Here is a 23,008-nt window from a genome sequence, read left to right on the forward strand (position 1 = left end):
AAAAAAAAGATGATGGCATCTTGTTTGGTATATTTCTTCACAATTTTTATGATATTCTGTCAGGATTCTGTCCCATAGCATTGACAATCATTTCCATAAAATGCTGTGTGTAATGAACCTTAAAGATCCTTATGACCTCCTGATCTAGAGGCTGAATTAGATACGTTGTGTTTGGGGGCAAGTAGAACTGACATCTTGGTGTTGAACTCATGACACTCTGGGTGTCCAGTGGCATTGTTCGTTATCAATTTATTGGTATTTTTGCCAAATAAGAACTTAAAAGTCAGTCCCGTACTGGCAAGGCACTTTCTGACTTCAGGGACAAAGCATCGATGTAACCCATCCAAAAGAAGTGTTCCTGTTGCCCAGTGTTTATTTTCTCCCTTCAAGGCTTGGAGGTTCGTGGCTTTATAGGTAAGGACAATCCTGATCATGAACCTGACTGCATTTGCACAAAACAGTAGAGTTAGCCTGTCCTTTCCTGCCTGAAGTGCTAGTGCTCACTTCTCTTCCTTGCTAATGTCTTTTGTGGCATTTTCCCCCATGTAGAATAGAGCATTATCTTTCATCTCCATTGAAAACCTGCTCAGGCAGATATCCTTTCTCCTCAATGATTTTCTTAATGGCATCTGGAAACTCCCTGCTGCCTCTTGGTCGTTAGAAGCTTCTTCTCCTTTTGACATTTTAAAAGCCAAACTTCTAAAATTATCAAACCACCCTTCACTGGCATTCAATTCTTCAGTTTTAGATCCTTCACCTTCTTTTTGCTTTAAGTTGTCATATAACGACTTTACTTTCTCTCGAATCCTATTACAGTTTATAGGTATGCCTTATAGCAATCCTGCACCCACTTAAAAGCTATATTTTCAATATGAGATAAAACTTATTTCACAAAAAGTGCTAGGTTTTCAAACCTGCTGGTGTAGCTGCAGTGATGGTTTCACAAGCTTCCGTTTTTTTAAATTAAATGTATTTTTTTTTTTAACAATAGTTCTTACACTGGATTCACTTACCTCGAAATGGTGGACAACTGCAGCTGTTGACCTCAATCTATGGTACATATCAAGCAATTCGGCTTTTTCTTGTAATATTACAACTTTCCTCTGCTTCTTGGGAGCACTTTTAGCATCACTAGTGACACTTTGTATGGGACCCATGGTGCTCTTCAAGGTTTACAGTATTGCACTAAACATGAAAAATACACAAGAACCACAACAGATCACTCTTTAGTGTAATGCACAATTTCTTGGAGAGACAAACTGCCCAAGTGGAGATGACTAGCATCGCACAACATTTTAAGTGGATACTCACAACACTAGAGCTCACTGCCATAGCAATAGGAGGTAGTTATAACATTATTACAGTAGTATGGTATGTGCTATAATTTTATCGTTATAATTGAATACTGCATGTTTATGTTTACATTTCTCTCAAAAGCAAATAGTGCCATATATGGCCTGTATTTGTATAAAATTTGATACATTTTAACTTTTTATCATGGAGTTGTGTTTATTTTATAATAAATAAAATAGGCTAATACCTACATATATTTTACGCATTGATAGCATACCTAAATTTTACACTATTTTTTTTTTAAATTTCTGGGCTACATGGTTTGTCTGAGTTTTCTCAAATTATTTCAAATCTCAAATTTGAAATTTGCAAATTCAAACAAGCTTCAATATTTTTATTTAAAAAATCCACATATTAGTGGACCAGCACAATTCAAACCAGTATTATTCAAGGGCTAAGTGTACTTTATATTTAGATGTCTGCCGTGCTGTTTATCTTTGCCTCATGCGAGGTACTTCTTTCCAGTTTTACTCTGTATGCTGGCTGCACAGTTCTAGGACTCCACCTGCCCTCACATTATAGCCAGAAGGTAAAAGAGGAAACAAGAATTCAGGAAATTCCCCATGATACCAGTTGATTTTTGAGATTATACTCCCTTACCATTGGGCTTATTTTGGTCTTTAACTAGCTGTTTTCTGCATTCTCTCTAGAGTTTTTGGTGGCCATTGGTGAGAGAGAAAGGCTGTAGAGAGCTTATTTTATCTTGGCTGTCAACAGAAGTCAGATTTTTACTACTGCATATTAGTTTTTACCCATCCTAGAATTTCATATAAGTGGGACTATAAGGAGGTACTCTTTTGTGTCTTTTTTTCTCTCATGTTTTTGAGATTCACCCATGTTCTTGCATGTAACAGTGTTTTGTTCCTTTATACTGCTAATTCCATTGTGTACTGTATCACAGTTTTCATATCCATTGGTTTATTTATTTTTTTTTAAATTTTTTTTTTTAGAAATTAATGTTTATTTCCATGTTACTTAAGAACCGGTGCAAGAACAGCTTAAGACCACTCAGTAGTTGCTCCTACCTATTCAGTGGCCCGAGCGATGGGAGCTGCACATCAGTCTTCTGTGGCAGGCTGAGCACTCCAGGCTTCAGAAGGAAACTGCTGAATAGGCACAGAGGACACCTGCATGCCTTCATACCAGTCTGCAACTTCAGGTTGAGTAGCGGTGAACTCAGGAGATGGAGAGGTCTATTCACCTTGAAATTCCTCCTTGGTCACAGCCTTTTCAGCAGCAGCCTGCTCTTCTTTTTCAGTCTCTTCAGCATCTCTGCAGAAGAAGAGATCAGGTATCTCCTCCCACAGGTGTTCACAGGAAATGGTACCACACATGTGCAGAAGTTCTCGGGCCAGCATCCACCAAATCAAACCCACTGAGTGAACTCCCTTTTTGCATGGGATGGCAATCTCCACATAGCACAGAGGAGAATCTGTGTTACACGGAGCAATGGTATGTAAGTTAACATAAGATGCCCCTGTGAGAGGCAGTGGTCAGCCCTGGGATCAGTCCCCAAAAGATGCTGTGGCTCCTGGAAGGGTGCCTGGATCTGGTTAGTGAAGACTCCAAGAGTGAAGCAGCCAGCAATTGGAATGGCTCCAGTGACAGCAGCAAACTTCAACATGGCCCTCTGGCCACTGTTCCTGGAGAATATCACACAGACATCAGCAGGGTTTTCAATGGCAACAATGGCACAAGTTGCCAACAGAAACTTCCCCCAGGTCCTCTTCAAATTTATGATGTAGACACCATCACATTTCTTTTTATAAATGTACTGTTTCATTTGGAAGTCAAGGTTGGTGCCACCTAAATGGGTTTCTGCTGCAAGGAACTTAAGGACATCCTCCTCCTCCATTTGCAGGACATCAAGGGCTCTGTATACTGTAAAAGTTTACCTTTAAGTTACGACAGGTATCTAGAACAATTCCATATAGACCCCTCTCTGGGTAGCACACGAAAAGCCCATTCTCTAGTTGATAGATATTTGGGTTGTTTCCAGGATTTGGCTATTATGAGTAAAACTGCTACGAACATCCATGCATAAGTCTTTTTGTGAACATAGGCTTTCATTTATCTTGGGTAAATGACCACGAGTGGAATTTTAGATCACTTAGAAAGTATGTGTTTCACTTTATAAGGCACTGTCAGACTGTGTTACTAAGTTGATGTATCATTTTATAAATCCACCAGAAATACAAAAGCAGGCTAGTTTCTTAAAATCTTTGCCAATCCTTGATATTGTCAATAAGTTTAAAAAGGGGAACAATAAAAGTACCAGACAAAAATGTAGAACATATTTTGTAAAAACAGAATAAGATAAATTATTTCTAAGTGATAGTGAAAGTTTGATGTCATAAAGAAAGCTTGACTCCATAAAACACAAAATAACTACATGACAAAAATAATGTCAAATGAAAAGAGAAGAAAATGGCTAAAATATTTGTCAAACATATTAAATATGTTGATGTCCTTAATTTTTAAAGAGCTCTTATAAATTAATATGTAAAATACATCAATCCAGCAAAGGTGAAGAGCAGGCAGTTCATAACAGAAAGATATTTTAAAGATGTATAAAGTTGCCCAATTTCACTCAAAATTATTGAAACATGAATTAAAACAAAATATGTCATACTTCTATCAAATTAAAAAGGGATGATTTTTGGCTATGTACTGTGTTGGCAAGAGTTTGGGGAGAAAGAGCTTCTCATACACTGTTATTGGCTATATTAATTTGTATTTTCCCATTGGACCACAGTTTACTGTATACACAGTGCTTTGGGAAGCACTCTCTTAAGTGGGTTTGTCTTCTGCTCTCACACTGCCACAATAATAATCAACACAGAAGAAGACTTCTCTGATCAAAAGTGAGGAGTTTTTAACCATACACCAAGCAGCGGACACCAGCTGGTTGTCCTCCTATTCAGTACGAACACTATATACCGCAAGATAGTGTCAGATCCCACAGGTTAATACTCAATACCATAAGCTCATCCTTTCCTTCTCTGAAGTCACAATTCCAGGCCTCTGGAACTTCTGACCAATTGGCTTCAAGTTGGCGCTCCCACGATCCTCTCTTTGAGTTTATTTGCTAGAGCAGCTCACAGAACTCAGGGAACCATATTTATTGGCTTATTAGCAAGCATATTTTAAAGGATACAAATAAATAGCCAGATGAAGAGATACATGGGGTGAGGTCTGGGAGGATTTCTAAGTGCAGCAGTTCTGTCCCTGTAGAGTTGGGGTACACCAACCTCCTGGCATGTGAAAGAGTTTTTCAGCTTCCTGTCATTCTCAATGTGTTCGGCTCTCCAGAAGCTCCTGGAACTCCATCCTTTGGGCCTTTTGTGGAGACTTCATTGGTTGTCTATGATGAAAGCAGGGACAACTATGTCAAAATGTGATTGGACAAAAAGGATGTGGTCTAAACTCAGTCAGCCTTGTCCATTCAGATTCTTCTTGATGTCTCTGTGCAGCATTCCTTCCACCAGAGCAGGGAGCAGGACCCTCTCTAGGATGAGGGTTTTATGACCTATAATTGGATTACAGTCCTATTTTGGGCGGGTGAAAGGAGGACAGAAGTTCAGAGAGAAAGCTTTCATTTCCTGAGGCTTGCTTCTGAGGCCTAAAATTCTCCAACATTATAACCAAGACTGTGACAATGATTATGGAAGTTATGAACTAGGAACCATGGATGGAAACGAATCCTAGTATCACACACAGGTGTTAGGATTTAATGTTGAATGTTTATAGAGTGTATTTCATGTATATTGCCTAAATTTATTCTACCAACACCAAAATAATTAGCTATTTTATATTCTCATTAAAAAAAAAAAACTTAGAGTTTAGAGAGATGTCTTATTCAGTCAGGTCATACAACTAGTAAGTGGCATAGCTAGGTATAGAGACCTTATTTTTGAATTTCAAGTTCAGTTACATTAATCAGAGTTGACTTACCTTGAAACACATGTATTTTGTTCATCAGTGCATGTCACTATAAAGATGTTACATTTTATTACCTAGATAATGTGCTGGTTTTGTCCTAAGTTTATAGAATTGCTGTAACAATGTTGAGGGCATTCTTTTTTTTCCTTATTAAAATCTTGAAGAGGTGCTTTTATTTTTATTTATTTTTGTTTGTTTTAAGGACATGTTTTAAAATCTATCATTTGGACGATTTGGGTTAATAATTTTTGTTTTAGTGTTTTAAAGAACAGGCTCAGTGAAAATACTTTATTAACATGATAAATGATAAGTTTAAATAAAATACATGAAAAAAGAAAGTATAGTTTTGAAATAATTTATGTGACATTGCACCAGCTTTTGAGAGAGTTAATTATTACGAGTTGCTGAACATTACTGCAATTTTCACATGGAAATTCTTGCCTCTCCTATTTCCTTGTGTTATTGAAGACACATTATGAAAGCCATAATATCAGCAGCTTGCAATTTGGAACTCATTTGATTTAACTGATAAGAATCTTTTTCATTTCACAAAATATAACTTCACTCAGAAATATAAAACTGTTCTGCTGTATTAAACAGTGAATAATATAAGGATAACAATGTTAATTGGCTTTTGGACTGCAAGTACTTGAATCAACTCTCTTCTCCATCATTTTTCCATTAGATTTTGCTTGAATTACTCAAAAAAACCAAGATATTTATCCTGATTTGAAAAACAATATAACATTTTTCTGATAAGTGTTTTAACATTTTTTGAAATTATCTGCACTGTAAACAGACAGACAAAACAACAACAACAACAACAACAACAACACAAAACACTAAAGCTACCCTAGAATGCATGTTCAGCTGGATAGCCATTAAACATTTGTTCAATAGCCAATGATAATCTTCAAGTCAAATAGATCAAATAGGGCATTAGGTTATACTATAAAACAACACAGTTGAGTCTGGGAGTTAATCCTATTAAGATTTGAATATTGACTGCTTTTGCAGTCTCCCCTCTTGTGGCAGGATTGGGTACTGGTTAATGATGTGAATTCTGCACTAAAGCCACCTTTCTTTGGCCACCTTCTAGCTGTGTGATTTAGTGAAGACTAACTTGCTTTCTGGACTTCAATTTTCTCATCTGTAGAATAAAAGTAACCACCTGCACACATAGAGAGTTTTAAGAATTAAATGGGACAACCAAGAGAGTGCCTAGTCCAGTGTGTGGAACATTAACAAATACTAAATAAGCATTCATTTTCTTTTTTCCCACTCCTTGACTTCTCCTTTGTCTTCCCCTCCAGCCATGAAAGTTTTCAGCTCAGAGGGGCTTGTTGTGGACCCTACATTGTGCCTAGACTCCCTCTCAGGAAGACACCTGCTGCCCCTGCTATGGGTGTGCATTGGTGGAGAGCCTTCAGTTGCCAGCACCTCCAGGGATTGCCTTGGATGCTGCCAACTGCTTTAATAAAAGTCAGAAGTCAGACCCTTTCCCAGGGCAGTCCACTTCTAAATGACAGACCACTCTTTGCATACAGAGGCTGGGCCATTTCTGCTCACATCCTTGTCACTCTGTCACATCCTTGTCATTCTAGATCCAGAGCTTCTCTGTGGGGTCTCTGAGGCACACTCTATGTGTGCAGGTGGTTACTTTTATTCTACAGATGAGAAAATTGAAGTCCACAGAAGCAAGCTAGCCTTCACTAAATCACACAGCTAGGAGGTGGCCAAAGAAAGGTGGCTTTAGTGCAGAATTCACATCATTAACTAGTACCCAATTAGCCGCAATAGGGGAAACTGCAAAAGCAGTCAGTATTAAAACCTTAATAGGATTAGCTTCCAAACTCATCTGTGTTCTTTCATAATAAGATTTTTTTTTTAACCTAAGTTCATTAGGCCTGCATCACAACTCAATGTCTTGCTCTGTCCAATGTTGCTTTCTTCTCTCTGTTCTACAGAGATTGATCCAAAGGATACTTTGATAAACATCTTTCAGTAAACTCCAACTCGGAGTTTGTTCTGCAGAGAACTCAAGCTGCAAACCAGCTCCTCTCTGCTTTTTAAAAGACTTTGAGGAATATTTGATTCAAAGCACAGCCAAGGGCATCCACTTTACTCCCTCATTTCACTTCCTCCACCTGTTTCACAGCACTGTCAGTAATCTCTCAGCCTAGGTGAGAAAAGATCCAGCACCTAATGTAGAACACTCACTCCTGATAAAAAATAAATCCTTAGTTTGAGTAATAATCATTTCTCTCAGGCTGAAAAGCTTAATTTCAAGCTGGTTGGACTCTTAATTCTATAGGTAAGACCTAAAAAGATTGTGAAACATTGATATTAAAATCTAATTAACCTCAGTATTATATTCTGTCCAGAACTAGGCTGAGTTTTTTTAATGGCATAGTCTTATTTGGAGAAAACAAAACATTCAGTACCAGTGTTCTGCCATCAATCATTTCTACTGCTATTACAAACGAAAGCAATGATGGCAATAATAATACCTGAAATTTCAAATACCATATTACAGTTAAAAAATCCAATATGTAATAATGAGATAAGAAGGTTAAGAGTATTACTTAGTTACTATACATAAAGAAAATGAGGGCCAAACTGCTTAATGGTTCATGAAAGTTCACAGAACTAATTGGTGGAATTGAGGCTGAATTCAAACTTCTGACATTAGACTTGATGGTTTTTCTCCTACATTGTGATTAACCCCCATATCACTTACAAAAATCAAGTCTGTTTGGGAACATGAATACAAATAAATAGTCTAAATTCTTTCATATTTGATTACTGGAAAATGTATGTTAATAGAAATACTTGTCCATAGAACACAGCTTTGCAGCCTATTCGTCCCAAAGAGCTGAACTTGCCTACACACAGCAACAAATTACCTTACAAATACACAGCACTAACAATAGTTATGAACTCCAGTTACTAACACAGGCAATATCACAAAGATGGATAATGTGGCTTTCCCAAGGATAAATATGAAATCGGTGGGGCATGTGCTAGGGCCATAGTTTGGGGAAAGTCTACTTTTGTGTTCTAAATAGACTTTCCCAGGGAGTAAATGGAAGCTTGGAATTAGAAACTGGGTTTCTTTGTTCCACCATGTGTTGACCTCTGGATACAGAACCAAAGGAAGCTACACAGTGATTTGAATAGCAAGTGCTGTATAGAGTGTTCTATATTTAGAAATCACACTGAGTACGTTGGCAGAATTATAATGGCCTGATGTACTTTGTGGCATTACTTTGCTAAGAGGAGTGTAATGATTGTTTTGTTGACATATATCAGATATCTCAACTGACATATGTCAAATGTTAATCAGAAAAACAAGAAACAATTTCATTTTTTCACTTAATCATTTTGATTGTCATTTTCTCAACATTATCAATTAGCATGCATGTTGTTTGTTGCAATTCATTTGTAAGATCAATTCAAGAGATTCCAAAGTATTGAACAAATTTTGCTCAAAATCAGTGAAAAAAACATCCTTTATTAAAATTCAAAACAATGAAAATTCATAAAGCTGTATTGGTAAAGGAAAATTTTGCTTCAGCATGTTCATCATTAGATGATAGCAGGTGTTATGAAGGATAGAGCTATTTCTTATTGTTAATGTCCCATGTGGGCGCACAGGCAACAATTATGGTCTGCTGGGGACTGGGCTGCAGATTTCTCTGTTATGCATCACAAGGCACAATAACAGCTACAGTGAACTAGAGTAATAAATCTTCCCTGAAACAACAATTTGGTATTTACTTAAGTTTGTGATGACTACATGCTCTATTTTGAAGCACAGAATAACAGAGAATTGCTTTATGAAATCTTACGTGACATTCACAATTCTATAAATCCTCTCCAACCTATACAAACAAGAAGAAAATCTCACCAAATCTAATACTGTAACACATCTCTTTGCAATAAGAGGAAGGAAGAGAATAGTTTTATCATTTTGGGTCTTCATTCTGGCTAAATTCTAGTGTAGAAGATTATACAGTGAAATATTTTCTCAATGTTTTATAGAGTTTTGGCTCTACTCCCATTGTAAAAAATTGTCCTGGCATATTTGGATGGGTTTTTGGATTTTCACACTTGGAGCAATGGAAGACTTGGTACTATCTTATTCATCTTTTTAGCTGAATACCTATCAGAACACTGGCCCATAGTAGGTTTTCAATACTAGTTATTAAGAGGACGGCAAAGATGAATGAAGCACACTCCCTTTGTTCTCATGGAACTCACTAGACCTCCACGGAGACACCTGTGTGAGATAGTATTTTACTGCACTTAAAAAGAGCTTTATCATGTTTAAAGCACCATTTATTTCAGAATCTCTCTGTATCCTTCTTTCCATGACAGAGGAAGAAAATCATCAGGAAAAGAATCCTCCTATCCCTGGAGCTGTGACTTCTCAATCACTGATTTTTCTGCTGTTATTACTAATAACAGAAACAAATTACTGATTATTGTAACTATGATAAAAATGCTGGATATAGCTCATACAGAATCACAAAAGCAGAACAGAGTTCTGGCCTGTGCTCTTTTTCAATGCCAAATATGGTTCTGATTACTAAGTTACTTAGTAAAGGCATTCTAATTTAAATTCTTGAAACAATGATTCATCCTAGGGGATAAGAAAGGTTACTGGCTTTGGGAAGTAGAACTCCTTGACCTTTGGTTCTTTCTTGTTTGCCTAGATAAATATGCCCTACCCAGAATTATGAAGACATAGGAAAATCTGAACAGACCAACAAGAAGTAAGGAGATTGAATTAGTAATATTAATAGAATGTGTCACATTAAAGAAAAGTCTAGGATGTGATGGCTTCATTTCTGACTTCTACAAAACATTTAAAGAATAACCAATATCAATCTTCCTCAATCACTTTCATGAAAGATCAAAGAGGAGAGAATATTTTCAAACTCTTTTTTTTTTAAGGCCAGCATTGTCCTCATACCAAAGCCACGCAAGGACATTACAAGAAAAGAAAATTACAGGGCCATATCCTTATTCAATATAGATGCAAATATTCGCAACAAAATACTAGCAAACTAAATTCAATGCATTAACAGGATCATCCACCATGATCAAGTGGGATTTATCCCTGGGATGCAAGGACAGTTCCTTGTATTTCTAGTAGGTTTTCATCTATATTTCAGTGTGATGCTAAAGAACACATAAATCTTCAGTATTACTGTAATATTTGCAAAGTCATCTCAGAATTATAAAATAGCTTTAGCCTAGTTAATATTTCATTATAGCATATATTATATATTATTATTTTACTAGCATTATTTCTTTTTTGTGTGTAGGTTTGCTAGGTATTTCTCTGCTTATTCTTTTATTGTCTACATATTTAAATAATTTTCTGTGTGATGATTATTACGTATAACATACAATAGAGTTTTCATTTTAAAACTCAACTGAGTTTTTTTCCAATGGCTATTTTCCTGTTATATTTATTGTTATAACAGATGTACTTGGCATATTATCATTTTATTTCAAACATTTTGCTAAATGCTTCCTTGATTTATTTTTGTCTTATTTTTTAAAAATCTGATTCATTTTCTTGATCTCTGAAATTAGACCCCTCAATCCCTGCAGTAATCTTGAATGTACATAATGTGTTTAAATTCTACTTGTGTTTACTTTTATTCCTTTAAAATAATTACTTAAACACATAAACTACATTTCTCACCATAACAGAATAGCAAGTTACATTTCTCCTGCCTATCACTCTACCAATATTCTGATATTAATTGGTTGTAATTTTATCCCCATTATATTAATAGTGATTATCATTTGATATCATGTGGCTTTTCACAAAATTTAGCATTTGTATTCAATGTAATAACCATAATAATTTCATTTATTTATATCTATTTAGCATTCAAATGGAGTCAGTGCTCATTGCCAATTCTTTTGTGCCATAATTTTATTATTCGTGAGTTTATCTTTTAAATTCATGTTGAATGTGAATGATATATCTTACTGATGTTTTGCTTATTGGAAAAAATGTATTTCTTTCTCTTCACATGTAAATGATAATTAGGTTTGTTGTCAGACATTGTTGGCTACCTAACCATTATCTATTTTATCTTCTAACTTGCCACCAAAATTTTGGTTGTGTTTGGGATGGCGATGCACCCAGCTAAATATTTTTTTTCAACCTTCCGAGACCAGTAAGATATTTGTAGTATGATAAAAGAGTGCACATGCAGGTTGATTAGCCCTCTCAACCTTCTCTTGAATATGGACACCGCAAGCATATTCAGTGCTCGTGGGCCATGAATCTTACAAGGTTGAAGACAAAAGCTAACAGGCTAGGAATGTTGGAGAAGAAAACATAGTACCTGGCCGCTGAGCAGCTGGACCAAGCATCATCACTCGTCTGCCTCTAAAATGCTTGTTATTTGAGATGAGTGGTGTTCAAGCCACATTAACTTGGGTTTTCAATTAGCATGAGCTGAACTGATATAGTTTGACATAGAATATAGGCGGTTTTAACCTTGTCCACTATTAAAGCAAAACTAGTGTAAATGGAACCTCTAAAGAACAATAATTATCCTTGTAGTCTTCAATCCAATTTCAAACTTCTAGAGATATTTTCATTATGTTGATGATCATGTAACCCAATCTTCAGTATTATTCTGGGTTACTAATCCTTGCTTGAACATGTGACCAGTCTTAAAAGCTACTGGTCTAGAACTGTGAGGTTGAATACAAGTAGCTACTAGCCTCATATGTCCTATTAAATTTATGTTTATTAACATTAAATACATTTTTTAAAAAAACTAGTTCCTCTGTTGCACTAGCCACATTTCAGTTACCACATGTGGTTAGAAGATGCCATATTAGAAGAGCAGGTATAAACATTTTACCTCCATACAAAGTCTTATTGGGCAGTACTGTCTTTGCTACACAAAATGTGCTCTTACGACCAGAAGCTTCATCACTACCTGGGGCTTGTTAGAAATGTAGAATTTCGGGCCCTACTATAGACATACTAAGTAAAAATTTGAACTTTGATAAGATTTCCAGGTAACTCATATAAACCCCAATGTTTGATGTGCACTACCCTGTATGATCTGGTCCTACATATATATTGGTCCCAATATTTAATAATAAGCTAACATTTATTGATATGTAGCAAGTTACTAAGAACTATTCTAAGAACTCTACAAAAATCTCAGTCAGTCCTCACAAAATATAAAAGGGACATTATCTCCCTTTTACATATTGAACAAAAAGGCACAGAAAAGACATATGACTTTACTAAAATCACTCTGTGAATACATCAGGGAGCCAAAATTAACACTCAGTCATTTTGACTAGACAACTCATAGTGCTGGTTTTCCCAACTCTCTATTATAATTGGTATCTTTAAATACTAGGTTTTAGGATCTCTGAGAGAAGGACCATGTCTTATTTTTTAATTAATTTTAATAATTTTTTTAGGCCAAGTCTAGCTCTGTCACCTAGGATAGAGTGCAGTGGAGTGATCATAGTTCACTGCAGCTTTGACTTTCTGGGTTCAAGCCATCCTCTCACTCAACCTCCCAAGTATCTGGGACTACAGATGGACACTATCATTTCCAGCGACATTGATTGATTGATTGATTGATTGATTGTAGAGACAGGTCTCACTATGTTGCTCAGTCTGGTCTTGAACTCCTGGGTTCAATTGATTCTCCCATCATGGTCTCCCAAAGCACTGGGATTACAAGCATGAGCCACCACACCCAACCATGTTTTATTTTTGAGTTCAGAGCCTATTAGAATACCTGGCATACAAGAGATTCTCAATTTCTATTTATAGAATGAAGCATGCATGAATGAATGGGGGGATCAAGGCTCATTTTGCCTGATGTCAAGTGGAGTTCCTGGTAACTCTGTCACAAAGTCTATTATTTTTAGTTGAAATGAAGAAGACTTTGTTTACCTTTGGTAAAAACAGAAATTTGAAACAATTCCACACAGTTATCACTCTTAAGCAAATAACAGATCCAGCAAAGAACACTGTGTGGAGTACTATGAAAAGTGAGTGGATAGAATACTCTTAGTGATAAGCATCCACTAAAGCAGTTATAAAGGGTTTGGAGCATAAAAATATTTTAATGACCAAATCAGAATAATGGCAGCTGTTGTAACAAACAGACCCAAATCCCCGGATGTATACTGCTTTAACAAAATAAATGTTTATTTCTTAGTAATGGATTCAAAACAGGTGTACCTAATGGGCAGCTAGGTCCTCCCCCAGTGGTGTTCTTTCCTTGTCTTTTGTGACTCTGCCATGTTTACCACACAGTTTACAGGTTCTCTATGCTTATTTTGTTTTGTTTTTAAGACGGAGTCTCACCATGTTAACCAGGCTGGTCTTGAACTCTTGGCCTCAAGTGATCTTCCTGTGTTGGCCTCTTAAAGTGCTGGGATTACAGGCATGGGTTTATGATTATTTGTAAAAATCCAGAAGAAATGGTTAAAACAAAAGTGTAGAGAAAGCAAACTTTTTTTTTTTTTTTTAAGACAGAGTCTCGCTCTGTTGCCCACACTGGAGTACAGTGGCGCCATCTTGGCTCACTGCAACCTCCACCTCCTGGGTTCAAGCAATTATCCTGCCTCAGGCTCCCAACTAGCTGGGACTGCAGGTGCATGCTGCCATGCCCAGCTAATTTATTTTGTATTTTAGCAGAGACGGTGTTTCACTGTGTTCCCCAAGCTGGTCTCAAACTCCCGAGCTCAGACAATCTGCCTGCCTTGGCCTCCCAAAGTGCTAGGATTATAGGCACGAGCCACTGCACCCAGCTGCAAACTTTCTTTTTTAACCCTCTTGAGTTTAATCCTCTTGGCTCCACCTACATGCAAGTTGAGGAAAGTGCTATGAAATTTAATCCCTGGCTGGGCAGCCTTTCCAAATCACACCTTTGTATTATGGTAGAGCCAACACAAATATTTTGATGGACAAGTATTCCCCTTTCTGTATATGCTGAGAGCAAAAAAAAACCCACATGATTTATTTTAGTTTAGATCTTCCTAACTGCAGAGCATGAAGCAAGGACTTCGATGTAGATAGTTTAATGGAAAGTGATTCCAGCAACCAAGGTGAGTGAGTAGAGTGAGACAAGAAAGGAAAGAAGGAAGCTATGGAGCTGGTTACTGTGGTACATAATGAGGCAATCACATTTATGACTCTGATAAAACGTGTAGAATGCATGTATATTGTCCTCTAAAGTACAGAAGACAAGAATACTTAGCCCATTGACTCCCATACCCCATGAGCATTACCCCTTCAGATTAACTTCCCTGTACTCCCAGGCTATGCTGCAGGTTGTGTTAAGCAGTCTTGCCAAGATTTGGAGAAAATTCTGAAGCAGAAAAGATCAGAGTGTGTTCAGAGCTGTCTACTTTTGGAGGCTGGAATAGATAGGGAAAGACGATGCAAAACCCTGCATAACAAAAGAAAAAGTATACACAAAACACCATACAAGGAAAGACTAGTAAACTAAAATTAGGAGAGAAGGACAAGGAAGAATAAAAAATTTTCATGAAAGAGTCAAAACCTTTATAAAACAATGTCTCTCTAGCATAAGACACATGATGGACAGAAAGAAAGTAAAGTAACATTTGTCAAATACTAACTATATTGAATTTTTACATGCATCATACCATTTAATTCATCCAATAATTGTGAAACATAGGTATTGTTCTCATTCTACAAGGGAGACATTATGGCTTGGAAAAAATGAGTTAATTGTTAAAGATTATGTAACTGGCAAGTGCTGGGTTCCTAATTCAATGTCAGTATGGTTCCATGTCAATGATCCTTCCACTGAAACAGCGGAGGATAAGGAAAGGTGACTAATGATCTAGACAGTAAGACTAAGAAAATGACCAAGGCCAGTGCCCCTCATACTGTAATATGCATATTAATCATCTGCAGCGTTTTATTAAAATGCAGGTCTGATTCAGTAGGTCTGAGGTGAAGCTTGAGATTCTGCATTTTTTCATGGGCTTCCAGGTGATGCTGATGGTGCCGGTTTGTGGACCATACTGTAGTTGCTAAGGCCTGAACATTTCTACTGAAGTCTTGAGAAAAGAGAATTGTTAAAATAATATTTTCCACACCCATTCATGACTTTTATTATAAAAAAGAAAAAAAAACTCTCATTAAACTAGGAACAGGGGGGAACTTCCTTAAATTTATACAGAGTATCTGCAAAAATATACAGCTAACATCATACTTTAATGGTGAGAAACTAGAATCTTTCCCACAAGATCAGGAAAACAGCAAGGATGTTTCCTCCCATTACTCCTTTCAACACTGTACTAAAAGTAATAGTGAAATAGCAAAGGAAAGAAAATAAAAGGTATACAGATTGGGAAATAAAAAATAAAACTGTCTTTGTTCACACATGACATTATTGTCTATGTAGAAAATGTAAAAGAATTGACCAGAAAAACTCCTGGGAATAACAGTTAAAACAGGTTGTAGGATACAAGGTCAATATACAAAAGTCAATCACTTTCATGTATACTGTCAATGAACAAGTGGAATTTTAAATTCAAAATACAATACTATTTACATTAGTATGCACAGAAGTAAAATACTTAGGTATAAATCTAACAAAATACATAGAAGATCTACTTGCAGAAAACTGAACTAAATGAATGGAGAGATAGTCCATGTTCATGGGTGCAAAGACTCAGTATTGTCAAAATGTCAGTTCTTCCCAACTTGATTTATAGATTCAATGTAATCCCAATCAAAATCCCAGCAGTTATTTTGGGGATATCGACAAACTGGTTCTAAAATTTATATGGAGAGGCAAAATACCCAGATCAGCCAGCATGCTATTGAAGGAGAAGAACAAACCTAGTAAATTGACACTACCCAACTTCAAAACTTATTATGAAGTTCTAGTAATAAAGACAGTGTGATACTGCCTAAAGAATAGACAAATAGACCAAGGGAGCAAAGTAGAAAACACAGAAATAGACCCATATAAACACAATCAACTGATCTTTGCCAACGACATAGCAAAGATAGTTCCCCCCCCCTCAACAAATGGTGCTGGGACAACTGGACAACCATATTTAAAAATAAATTTAGACACAGACTTTCCACCTTTTACAAAAACTAACTTAAGATGGATCATAGACCTAAACATAAAAATGGAAACCTATAAAACCGCTAGATGATAATATAGGAGAAAATTTAGATAACTTTGGGTATGGAGATGACTTTTTAGACACAACACCAAAGGCATGATCCATTTAAAAAAAAAGCTAAATTTTAGTAAAATTAAAAATTTATGTTCTATGAAATATACAATGTCAAGAAAATGAGAAAACAAGCAACAGACTGGGACAAAATATTTTCAGAAGCTATATCTGATAAAGGACTGTTATCCAAAATATCCAAGATCACTTAAACTCAACAAGAAGAAAACAAAGAACCTGCTTAAGAAATGGGCAAAAATTTTGTAACTGTGTTTTACATTTAAGTGTTTAATTCATCTTGAGTTAATTTTTGTATAAGATGTAAGAAAAGGGTCCAGTTTCAGCCTTCTGCATATGGTAAGCCAGTTTTTCCAGCACCATTTATTGAATATAAAATCCTTTCTCCATGGCTTGTTTTTGTGAGATTTGTTCGAGATCAGATTGTTGTCGATGTGTGAGGATATTTCTGAGGTATCTGTTCTGTTCCACTGGTCTAGAAGAAAACCTAGGCAATACAATTCAGGATGTAGGCACGGGCAGAGACTTCATGATGAAAATGCCAAAAGCAATTGCAACAAAAGCCAAATTGACAAATGGGAGCTAATTAAACTAAAGATCTTCTGTACAGCCAAAGAAACCGTCATCAGCGTGAACAGGCAACCTACAGAATGGGAGAAAATTTTTGCAATCTGCCCATCTGACAGAGGTCTAATATCCAGAATCTACAAGGAACTTAAACAAATTTACAAGAAAAAAAAATAAACAACTCCATAAAAAAGTAAGCAAAGGATATGAACAGACACTTCTCAAAATAAGACATTTATGTAGCCAACAAACACATGTAAAAAGCTCAACATCACTGATCATCAGAGAAATGCAAATCAAAACCACAACGAGATACCATCTCATGCCAGTCAGAATGGCGATTATTAAAAAGTCAGGAAACAATAGATGCTGGCAAGGCTGTCAAGAAATAGGAAAGCTTTTACACTGCTGGTGGGAATGTAAATTAGTTCAACCATTGTGGAAGACAGTGTGGTGATTCCTCGATCTAGAACCAGAAATACCATTTGACCCAGCAATCTCATTACTGGGCATATACCCAAAGGAATATAAATCATTCTACTATAAAGTCACATGCGCATGTATATTTATTGCAGCACTATTCACAATAGAAAAGACCTGGAATCAACCCCAATGCCCATCAATGATAGACTGGACAAAGAAAATGTGGTACGTATAACCCATGGATAACTATGCAGCCAAAAAGGAATAAGATCATGTCCTTTGCAGGGATGTAGAAGGAGCTGGAAGCCATCATCCTTGGGAAACTAACACAGGAACAGAAAACCAAACACTGCATGTTCTCACTCATAAGTGGGAGTTGAATAATGAGAACACATGGACACAGGGAGGGGAACGACACATTCTAGGGCCTGTTGCGGGCTGGAGGGAAAGGGGAGGAACTTAGATAATGGGTCAATAGGTGCAGCAAACCACCATGGCACACATATACTTACATACCAAACCTGCACATTCTGCATATGTGTCCCGGAACTTAAAAAAAAAAAAAAAAAAAAAGAGAGAGAGAGAGAGAGAGACAGAGGGAGGAAGAGGCAGAAAAAAAAAAAAAAACAAACAGAAATGTGCACAAGATCTGAACAGACACCCACCTCACCAAAGAAAATAAACAGATGGCAAATAAGCACATCAAAGATGCTCTACATCATATGTCATCAGAAAACTGCAAATTAAATCACCAATAAGATATCTATTAGAAAGAGCATCAAATGCTGGAAACTGACACCACCAAATGCTGGTGAGGATATGGAGCAATAAGAACTCTCACTTACTGCTGGTGGGAATGCAAATGGTACAATCACTTTGGAAGACACTTTGGCAGCTTCTTACATAACTAAATATACTCTTACCATATGATCCAGCATTCATGCTCCTTGCTAATTATTATTAAGAAATCATGCAATAATTTCTTAATACTTAGAAATATTTACTCAAAAGAGTTGAAAACACACATCCACACAAAAACCTACACATGAACGTCTCTAACAGCTTTTTTCATAGCTGCTAAAACATGGAAGCAACCAAGATATCTTTCAGTAGATTAAAGGATAAGTAAAGTGTGGCCCATAAAGACAATGGAATATGATCAACACTGAAAGAAAATGAGTTATCAAGCCATGAAAAGACATGAAGGAGATGAATGCATATATATAAGTAAAAGAAGCCAATAGGAAAAGGCTACGTACTGTATAATTCCAACTATGTGACATTTTGGAGAAGGCAAGACTATAAAGATAGTAAAAAGATTAGTGGCTGCCAGTGGCTAGGTGAGTGGAAGGAAAGAATAGATGGAGCACAAAACATTTTTAGGGCAGTGAAACTACTTTGTATAATCTTATAATGGTGAATTCCTCTCCTTATACATTTTCCCAGACCCACAGAATGTACAACACTGAGTTAACCCTAAACTATGGTTTGGTAACAAAGATGTGTCAGTGTAGGTTCATCAGTCGTAACAAATTGCCACTCTGGGGGGGATGTTGATGTTGTAATGGAAAAGACTACTTATGCATCAAGGCAGGGGTTATACAGAAAATTTCTGTACCTTCTGCTCAATTTTGCTGTAAACCTAAAACTACTCTAAAGATAAAATCAATTTTTAAAAAGCAGGCTGGGTAAGGTGGCTCGTGTCTGCAATCCCAGCACTTTGGGAAGCCAGGCAAAAGGAAGTTTTGAGGTCAGCTGTTGCAGTCCTAGTTACTCAGGAGGCTGGGGCAGGAGGATTTCTTAAACCCAGGAGTTTGAGGTTACAGTGAGCTATGATCACACCATTGCACATCAGCCTGGGCAACAGAACAAAATCTTCTCTCTAAAAATAATAATTAAAAATAATTTTTAAAAGGAGATATTCTTGCTTAAATAATGGACTTAAAATAATTTGTTTATGTTTACATTATTTAGAGGATTCTATTTCAAGTTTTATCCATAGAGTAATTAGGATTTTCTCAAAACTCTGTATTTTCTAATTATTGTAGTTCATAAAAAAATAGAGAAATACTGGCATCATGAGAAACATACAAATCTATGATACCAGCCAACCACCTATTTATCAAGGTTATTGTATTCTTAACTAAATCAACCTACACCTCTGCTATTTGGCAGATTGGTAGAGAGAGATGATACCCATAAAAGGGTTATTTGCATACACTCTATGTAAATTCAAATGTATAAAATATATTGATGCCACAAATAAAATTTAAAAGTGTACACTAAATAAGACTTCCTCACTTTTCATTTGGCATGCCACTTAAGATTCTGGTATCTCCATGGAACACCCCACTAGGTATTACTGATATTGTAAAAACAAAACATACCTAAAGTCTGGCTTCTGCAGAGGTGTCCCTGATGTCAAGGTTCGCATTTTTGACCTGGGACAGAGGAAAGCAAAAATGGATGAGTTTCCACTCTGAGGCTACATGGTGCCAGATGAATATGAGCAGCTCTTCTCTGAAGCACTGGAGGATGCCCACATTTGAGCCAACAGATACGTGATAACAACTTGCAGCAAAGTTGGCTTTCATATCCTAGTGTGGTTCCACCCCTTCCAAGTCATTCACAACAGAAAGATGTTGTCCTGTGCTAGAGCTGACAGGCTCCAGATGGGTATGGAAGATGCCTTTGGAAAGCTACAGGGCACCATGGCCAGGGTTCACATTAGCCAATTCACGTGTCCATTCGCACCAAACTGCAGAACAAGGAGCATGTGACTGAGGCCTTATACAGGGCCAAGTTCAAGTTGCTTCACCACCAGATGCTTCGCATCTCAAAGAAGTGGGGCTTTACCAAGTTCCAGTCAGATGAATTTGAAGGCATGGTGGCTGAGAAGCAGCTCATCCCAGATAGCTGTAGGATCAAATATAATTGTGGGTTTTGCCATTACAAGTAATTTCTTTTGCACCACCCTAATACATCCCCAATTGTGGCCTCCTGGACCAGTGACAGGTCCTACATTAATGAGACTTTCCACTGTGCCCCCTCCTCTTTCTGCCCACCAATAAATCCTACTTCCTATAAATAAATAGTAAATAAGACTTAAACTTAGGCAAATATGCATCTATCATTTAATAGCCTTGTGAGGCTGGGCTTGTGACTTCTTTAAATCTAAGTCTCCAGACTCTTAGGTTAGGGTAGATTAACACCTAACCCATAAATGTCCTATGCCAGAGTTTTATGCTAGAGTGCCTGGGATAACAGAAAAGCCAAAACCCTATTATACGTATTGATATTGCGCCCAAAAGTAAATCAACAGCAGAAACAGAATCAAGCAAAGCAGCTGGGATAGATAACTGTAAGAATTTCAGAAAGAGTAAGCAGGAACTTTACTCTTAAGCCTTGGCTGGAAAAAGAAGTATTCCCATTACAATTACAGAGTTGGCTTTATACATCGAGTACCATATTAGTAAGAAAAATGCCTATGGGTGTTAGAAATGTTGTAAGTCTATTAATTTCAGAACCAACACTTTCTGAATTCTTCAAGGTGAAAACCAGTTTTTACTCTTCCTGGCATTGATCTTTCTCCACAACTCGCTCTAAAAAAAAATCAATGGCAGTTTCTTGCTGGGCTCTGTTTGGAAGGAACTGGAAGCAAGTCAAACAGCTTTGGAGTTTATTTTTGTTAAAGGGTGGGCACAATAGAGGATGTACTCGACATCTGCAGCATCCATGATGAATTATTTATTCCTGATTATTCTGAGCAGACAGACTTGTTTGCAGCAATATGTCACACATATTACAAAAGTTAGAATGCAAATGAAAGAGGGTCAATCTTATTTTTAGAACCATAAAAATTTCTTAATGTTTAGAAATATTGTATTTCACGTTAATGATAAAAAATCTTTTAAATCAATTTTTGGCTTCTAATAATATATTAGTCCTACGTTTATATTTATATATTTATCAAGCTTTTAGTGGTTTTATCATATGTCGATCTTATTTTTATGGGTATTCTGAAGGATAAATCTTAAATATGATATCTCATTACTAATTTAACTTGAATTGACTTAATGGTTTTCAATAATGGGTTGAATATAGCAATATAATCAAAAGTCATTTTTAAATTAGTTTGAATACATGTGAATCACAATTGAGAAACTTGGTAAAAAGGAAATTCCATTTTTTCTTAGGAATAAAATATGAATTTAGTCTCAGTGTGTGCTAAGTGTTGTTTCACAGTTTATTATAAATAAAATGATATTCAAGAATTATCTTTTCATTTAACTAAAATGTATGTAATTGCTGATAAATGTAGTACTCAAATATTCCTTATTTACATTATAGGTAGCTGCTATTGAAGCCATATGTATCATTAGCTAAAAAAAATACCACTTCATATTTTCTCTACCCCAGACCCTCACCGAACTCTTCAATATCTCCACCATTGTCATCAGCAGTCAAGAGTGAGCATACGTGTTTGGTCATGGCTTTGCTACCTTGATAATATTTATAAGATTTTATTGTCAGCCTGCTTCAGTGAACTGATGAATAACTGTTACAGTATTTCTGTGGAAAAACATTGTCTCTGCACCTACAACAGATAGACCTCAAAGAACTCGTTAGTTGAAATGAAATATTGGTTGGTATTGTCAAAGTTATCATTTCCAAATTGATTTTCTATTCAATTCCTTTTCAATACCCACTTTTATATGCCCACTTTACAATTTTTATTATTCATAAAGAATTTGGAAAATTCTGATAACATGGAGAAAGCTTTAAAATGATATAACATACCACTTTGGAGAACTCTATACTTATTTTGCCATGTTTCCTTCTAAGAATGTTCCTGTCTATATTCATGTCTTTCATATATATATATATATTTTTAAGGAGCCATTTAACCATGTTATTTTTAAGCTGAATTTTTTACTATATCTTAAATATCTTTACATTTTATTTAATATTCTACCACAACATAATTTTAATGACTACATGGTATGAATTGTATGAATGTACCATGGTTTCTTATTTTCTAAGTTGTCCTGTATTAGAAATTTAGGCTGCTTTCCAATATTTAGCTTTAGAAGCAATTTTGTGATGAATGTCGTTGTAGCTATACTCTGTTCACATTCCTATTTCTTTGGGATAAATTCTCAGAATAGCAATTCCTGGGTCAACATATAAAAACCTTTTGGCTGGGCATGGTGGCTCATGCCTGTAATCCCAGCACATAGGGAGCCCGAGACAGGAGGATCACTTGAGCCCAGGAATTCAGGACCAGCCTGGGCAACATGGAGAGACTCCATCTCTGCAAAAAAATGTCAAAAAATAGCCAAGTGTGGTGGTACACACCTGTGGTCCCAGCTACTCGGAAGACTGAGGTGGGAGGGTCACTTGAATACGGGAGGTAGGGGCTGTAGTGAGCCATGATTGCACCACTACACTGCAGCCTGGATGA

The 23,008-nt window shown here is 36.4% G+C and overlaps 1 long non-coding RNA gene and 1 pseudogene across 1 annotated transcript; one reads left to right on the forward strand and one right to left on the reverse strand.

Annotated features, from left to right (window-relative positions):
- Positions 1 to 2,172: 2,172 nt before the first annotated feature.
- On the reverse strand, positions 2,173 to 19,987 carry LOC141410196 (uncharacterized). The gene is made up of 2 exons (XR_012434360.1): positions 19,932 to 19,987; positions 2,173 to 4,717 (listed from the first exon to the last, which is right to left on the reverse strand). It is a non-coding gene; the product is annotated as an uncharacterized lncRNA (long non-coding RNA).
- LOC102127761 (large ribosomal subunit protein uL16-like) lies at positions 19,917 to 20,571 on the forward strand (annotated as a pseudogene).
- Positions 20,572 to 23,008: the final 2,437 nt, after the last annotated feature.

The sequence above is a fragment of the Macaca fascicularis genome, chromosome 4, assembly GCF_037993035.2.
Source record: "Macaca fascicularis isolate 582-1 chromosome 4, T2T-MFA8v1.1".
In the NCBI taxonomy this organism is placed as follows: Eukaryota; Metazoa; Chordata; class Mammalia; order Primates; family Cercopithecidae; genus Macaca; species Macaca fascicularis.